Raw genomic sequence first — 7,194 nt, 5'->3', positions numbered from 1 at the left:
AAGGGCCGCTCCAAATCCCGCCTCGGCAGAAACAACGACCATATAGACCCAACGTTAGGGCAGGGTGAACCATCGTCGGACCATGGCAACACGGAGAATCAAACCGAACAACTCGACTCTGTCAAAGATAATAGTCCGGACGACATCACACCGGACAGACACCCGGAGCAATAGAATGCCCATCAAAGGCTTGTTGCCATCACGAGGAGTCTAAAAAAGCAGAAGCAAAGGCTCAAGGCTGCGCAAGACACACTCAGAATCAGATGGAGTAAAGTACTCAACACAGCAGCGAAGTACGGTGGTAATCGCCCCACCAAGAGCTACCCGAAGCGGAAGTTGCTACCTGAATTTGATGAGGAGGCCTTAGATCCCCCGCAACCAAAAATTAAAATGGCCACCTGGCCGGATAGACGACCTCACGACCAACATAGAGCGGCAAACAATGCTGCACATAAGCCAATACGCGATCCACGCGAGGGCTCGCATCAAAAGGATGGCGCAACCAGATCCATCTATGGACCACGCAAGCGCGCTCCAGCATATGATGCAACATAACAAACATCCGAACAACACGGTACACCCAGATACAGGGGTGCCGCACACCCCCTATGTTTCACCGACGAGGTGCTGGACCATGAATTTCCAGAGGGATTCAAACCCATAAACATAGAGGCATACGACGGAACAACAGACCTTGGGGTCTGGATTGAGGACTATATCCTCTATATCCATATGGCTCGAGGAGATGATCTCCACGCCATTAAGTATTTACCCCTCAAACTCAAAGGGCCAGCTCGGCACTGACTTAAAAGCCTCCCCGAAAGTTCCATTGGAAGTTGGGAAGAGCTCGAAGACGCTTTTCGGCAAATTTTCAAGGGACTTATTTCCGACCTCCGGATGCGGACGATTTAAGTCATATAACTCAACAGCCTGGAGAGTCAGCCCGGAAGCTTTGGAACAGGTTTCTTACTAAAAAGAACCAAATAGTCGACTGTCTGGACGCCGAAGCCTTGGCAGCTTTTAAACACAGCATCTGAGATGAATGGCTTGCCAGACACCTCGGCCAAGAAAAGCCGAGAACAATGGCAGCATTAACAAGCCTCATGACCCGCTTTTGCGCGGGCGAGGACAGCTGGCTAGCCCGATGCAGCACCAGCGACCCAAGTACATTCGAAGTTAGAGATGGAAACGGGAAATCACGATGCAGCAAAAATAATAAGCGCCGGAATAAAGAAGACATCCCGAAGAGCACGGCGGTAAACGCCGGATTCAGAAGCTCTCGGCCAGGTCAGCAAAAGTCACCCTCTAAAGGCGCCAGAGATGAACTATCCAGCCTAGACAAAATTCTGGACCAAATATGTCAGATCCATAGCACCCCTGATAAACCTGCAAATCATACCCACAGAGAATGCTGGGTCTTCAAGCAGCCCGGCAAGCTCAACGCCGAACATAAGGGGCAGGATACACCAAGCGAAGACGAGGATGAGCCTCACAAGCAAAGCACTGGGGAACAAAAGAAATTCCCACCAGAAGTCAAAACAATAAACGTGTTACACGTGATAAAGGGGAGAAACAAAGTGGCACTCCCAGATAAATATGCCCAAGGGCCTATCACCGCGGAGTTCTGCCACTGGCCGTCTCAACCGATCACCTTCGACCATCAGGATTACTCGGCAAGTATCTGGCGCGCATGATGAGCTGCCTTGGTATTAGATCCAATAATTGACGGATACCACCTCAGACGAGTCCTGATGGACGGTGGCAGCAGTCTAAACCTGATATATCAGGACACAATCCACAAAATGGGGATAGACCCAACGAAAATTTGCCACAACAATACTACCTTTAGAGGAGTAACGCCAGGCCCAGGGGCTCATTGCACGGGCTCCCTGCTATTAGAGGTTATATTCGGCTTCCCCGACAACTTCCATAGCGAAAATTTAACTTTCCACATTGCTCCGTTCCAAAGTGGCTATCAAGCACTACTTGGACATGAAGCTTTTGCTCGCTTTAAGGAAATACCGCATTACGCTTCCCTCACGCTTAAGATGCCCGGTCCACGTGGCATCATTACAGTAAATGGAAATATTGAGCGATCCCTGCGCACCGAAGAGAGTGCGACTGCCGTGGCAGCCGCACACTAAAAGGCCTGACCAACTTAAGCATTCGATAGGTCATCAAGACCACGGACACGGTTAGACAAGTCTGGCTCAGCTATATGTAACTCATACAGGTTTGATGACCACACCCCTATTACAAATACAAGGGGCTCAACACGCGCAGACAAGTGGCAATTTTTACTCATCTTGAACTATAGATGGTTTCTTTAAACCTACCTTTTTGCACGACAACTTTTCACCTAAGTTCCTCTCTTTTACGGATGACCATCGTGCTACACCCGTCCAGGATACGGCACAACGGAGACACATGCGCAGACGTGCAGCAGGGACCCGTTCAAAGGATTCTTTTTAGATTAAGACCCTGCGTCAACCTTTTTTACTATCTCTTGTTGATACACATCCCTCGGATTCTCAGTACAATTGAGAAGGATGCTGACGTCTTGGCATGTGGCCACGCCAGAACAATGCACGTACCTAGACACTAGGGGCTTCTTACAAAGGAAACTGTTTAGGCCCGGTTTACACCATAAAGACCGAATACCTTAGGGAGTGTTCAGCGTCGCGAGTTTGGCTTTATATGCATCAACTCTGAATCATGTCTTTGGTCAAATGTTGGGTTTTCCTGGCTCCTGTGTTTTCCTGCCTTACGTTCCGCTCTATCGGCTAAGGCGGCACCAGGAGAACTACTGCGATTGTGCCCCGGTTCATCCGAACGAGCACCTTAGTAGAGAAAGCCGAAAACTGACTGTCATGATATAGCGTGAGACTGGTCAACCACTCGATGACTGTCGGTGTCAAAACCGGCGGATCTCGGGTAGGGGGTCCCGAACTGTGCGTCTAGGCCGGATGGTAACAGGAGGCAAGGGACACGAAGTTTTACCCAGGTTCGGGCCCTCTTGATGGAGGTAAAACCCTACGTCCTGCTTGATTAATATTGATGATATGGGTAGTACAAGAGTAGATCTACCATGAGATCGGAGAGGCTAAACCCTAGAAGCTAGCCTATGGTATGATTGTATTTCTGTATGTTGTCCTACGGACTAAAACCTTCCGATTTATATAGACACCGGAGAGGGTTAGGGTTACACAAAGTGGGTTACAATGGTAGGAGATCTATATATCCGTATCGCCAAGCTTGCCTTCCACGCCAAGGAAAGTCCCTTCCGGACACGGGACGAAGTCTTCAATCTTGTATCTTCATAGTCCAGGAGTCCGGCTGAAGGTATAGTCCAGCCATCCGGACACCCCCTAATCCAGGACTCCCTTAGTAGCCCCTGAACCAGGCTTCAATGACGACGAGTCCGGCGCGCAGATTGTCTTCGGCATTGCAAGGCGGGTTCCTCCTCCAAGTACTTCATAGAAGATTTTGAACACAAAGATAGTGTCCGGCTCTGCAAAATAAGTTTCCACATATTGCCATAGAGAGAATAATATTTACACAAATCTAATCTGCTGACGTATTCCGTAGTGTGACATCACACCACGGCCAAGCCTTTATTCGAATCGTTTTATTGTCCCACCTCAGCGTGTCATGCGAGGCGGTTTCCTTGGCACGTCTCGTCGAAGCAGAGATCGTGTCCCCTTATCCCGGGATTCTCATCAATACGGGCGTGGGTAACCCAACCGCGCCATTGATTACGGCGCTTGGAGATAAGCGAGTTTTACCAGGCTGGTGGGGACACGCAGTTGCGTCCACCCATATAAGGGGATAAGGATCCACCTTTTCACCTATGCCTTCTTCCTCCTTTCCCTATCCATTTTCGCGCACTCGAGCTCCAGCGCCCAAGTCCGCATTCCCCACCTCAACCTTTTCCAGCCATGTCCGGAGCGCGAGGCAAGTGGATGGTCTCCTCCGTCACGGAGGGACACATCAAAAAACTAAGGAAGGCCGGATACTTGTCTAACGACATCGCGTACCGGCTTCCTGAAGAGGGGCAGCTCCTCCCCACCCCAAGGCCCCATGAGAGGGTAGTGTTCCTTCCCCACTTCCTCCGTGGACTGGGCTTTCCTATCCACCCATTCGTCCGGGGACTCATGTTCTACTACGGCCTGGATTTCCATGATCTGGCCCCGAACTTCATCCTCAATATCTCGGCGTTTATCGTCGTGTGTGAGGCTTTCCTCCGCATCCGCCCCCATTTCGGCCTATGGCTCAAGACTTTCAATGTCAAGCCGAAGGTGGTGCACGGCAACCAGGCAGAGTGCGGAGGCGCCATGGTGGGCAAGATGCCCAACGTCTTATGGCTCGAGGGATCCTTTGTGGAGACCCTGAAGGGGTGGCAATCGGGGTGGTTTACATCACCGAGCCGCGCGACCCTGAGTGGGTCACAGCCCCCGAGTTCCGGTCCGGACCCCCAACGCGGCTCACGTCCTGCAAAGAGACGGGCCTATCATGGGGCAGCAAAGAAGAGGTGACTGGACTACAAAATATGCATCCAAACCCTGGTGAACAAGCAGCTCAAGCTTGTCAACGTAGTCCAGGTTATGCTCATCCGCCGGATCCTCCCGTGTCAACAACGGGCCTTCAATCTGTGGGAGTTAAACCCGGCGCAACACCGAACTCTGAGCAGGCTCTTCGACACGACGTACGAAGATGCCTGGAAGGTGCTTTTCAAGGGCGCCGAGGCTCCCGCATCCGCTACCGAGGATCGCGGATTCAGTGCGCAGCTTCACTCTAGCGCGGTAAGTTGTTTGTACCTTTTACAGGGTATTAGTTTTTCATAGTTTAACTCTATGCGGGATCTAAGCTCCCTTACCTTTGACAGGATTAGCAGGCGAAGTCCGGACAGATCGACTGTCCGGCTCCTTTGCCCGAAGACCCAGCTGATGCCCGCTTGGCGAAGCTGCTGGTTTCGGCACCCTATGTGGTGCCGGAGAAGAAGGCCACGGGGACTTGAAAAAGTGCCCGGCACCAGGAGGTGTCGGGTTCATCATCCGACGGCTCCAAGGCGCATTCCTCCCGTGAAGACGAGGCGGAGGAAGAAGAGACCTCTCCCCCTCCATCGGGAGGAGTGAAGAAAAGGAAGGCCACCCTCACTGGGGAGGCCGAAGGGTCCATGAGGGAGTCCTGGATTAGGGGGTGTTCGGATAGCCGGACTATGCCTTCAGCCGGACTCCTGGACTATGAAGATACAAGATTGAAGACTCTGTCCCGCGTCCGGAAGGGACTTTCCTTGGCGTGGAAGGCAAGCTTGGCGATACGGATATACAGATCTCCTACCATTGTAACCGACTCTATGTAACCCTAACCCTATCCGGTGTCTATATAAACTGGAGGGTTTTAGTCCGTAGGACAACATACACATCAACAATCATACCATAGGCTAGCTTCTAGGGTTTAGCCTCCTCGATCTCGTGGTAGATCTACTCTTATACTACCCATATCATCAATATTAATCAAGCAGGACGTAGGGTTTTACCTCCATCGAGAGGGCCCGAACCTGGGTAAAACTTCGTGTCCCTTGCCTCCTGTTACCATCCGGCCTAGACACACAGTTCGGGACCCCCTACCCGAGATCCGCCGATTTTGACACCGACATTGGTGCTTTCATTGAGAGTTCCTCTGTGTCGTCGCCATCAGGAAGGGTGCCTTGCCCCGTCTTTAAAGACGACACCGTCGCTAAGGGAGCTTTGGCTGTCGGCCAAACCCTCTGGTTAGGTGGCTTTCTTATGACCGCCTGTTCGGCTTCTGTGCCGATGATGACCTCTCGAGCCACCGAAAACAATCTTCATGTCAACTCGGAACTCGCCGAGCAATTAGATCCAATAGAGCTTTCCTCCATAAATGAGCTCTTGGATCACTTCACCGCCCTAGGAGTCGCCACGGATTACGACCAGATTGGGCCTAAAACCGATCTGAGAGAGATTAACTCTCCCCAAGTCACCCATCATGTTGCCGTGGTAGAGGGACAGTGCGGCGACCCTTCATCTATCTTAAGGACTCGCTATGTCCGGATCCCCAATCCCTCCAAGCCGGATACCCGCGGAGGGGAGGATATCAATCAAGACCTGAACTTAGAGTCAGGCGACGGGCTAGATTCATTAGACAACATCCAGGAATCCAAATTGTCGAGTTCAGAAATTCCTCGGCCTCTGAGCCTTAGATGGGGTGAGGCTTCGGATTTAATTCCACCCACCCACCCCAACATAAGCGATCTATCCAAAATCAGGCAAGAACCTGATGAAATAGTACATCATTACTGGGCCAGATTCCTCCTGGTTAAGAACAGGCTAAGGGACTGCCGCGAGGAAGATGCAATCTCAATCTTCTGCAATAATTGCATGGACAAGGGAATACTCAACGCCATAAGTCGCCGTGATATTACACGCTTCGCTGACTTGGCGTCCATTGTACGAAAGTACTGTGCGATGGAAAGCGCCTGGAAAACCGAAATAAAATTTTGGGACAATCCGGCCCTGAATACATACCCAGTCCGAAATAAAAGGGTGCATCATCACCAGTCACCCGAGTCAAGCACTAAAAAGCAAAAACCCTCTACAGGGCATGGAACCATACTGGAAGGGTGGCTTAATGGACCTTGTAAAATTCACAGTACAGAGGATGCCACGCCAACTCACAGCCTCAGAGCATGTTGGATACTCCGGCAGGTGGCCAAAATTGGCGAAAATCTCCTAATTCCGGAGGCCATAGAAAGCCACCCCAGAGACACCAATACGGTATCAACAGTCTTCGAGACTTTTGCATCAAATAATATGTGAAAAAGGACACTCCGCAGCCTTGCCGAAGTCTACCAAGTAGCAACAATAAAACCATGGAGTGACACGGCTATTACCTTTAACGCTAGTGATGAACCTAAATTCTGAACAGCCCGAGCACCAGCCACATTGGTCCTCAGTCCAATAGTGGACGGCTTTCGTCTTACCAAGGTAGTCATGGACGGCGGCAGCGGATTGAACCTCATTTACGAGGAGACTCTTCAAAAAATGGAAATAGACTGGAACCGCGTCGAGCGAAGAAGCACAACCTTTAGAGGAATAATCCCCAGTCGGAAGCGCATTGTACAGGAAAAATCACACTAGATGTGGTGTTCGGCACGCCGGATAATTACAGGTC

This window comes from Triticum dicoccoides, chromosome 5A, assembly GCF_002162155.2.
Source record: "Triticum dicoccoides isolate Atlit2015 ecotype Zavitan chromosome 5A, WEW_v2.0, whole genome shotgun sequence".
Classification (NCBI taxonomy): domain Eukaryota; kingdom Viridiplantae; phylum Streptophyta; class Magnoliopsida; order Poales; family Poaceae; genus Triticum; species Triticum dicoccoides.
Note: the sequence above shows the minus strand (reverse complement) of the source record.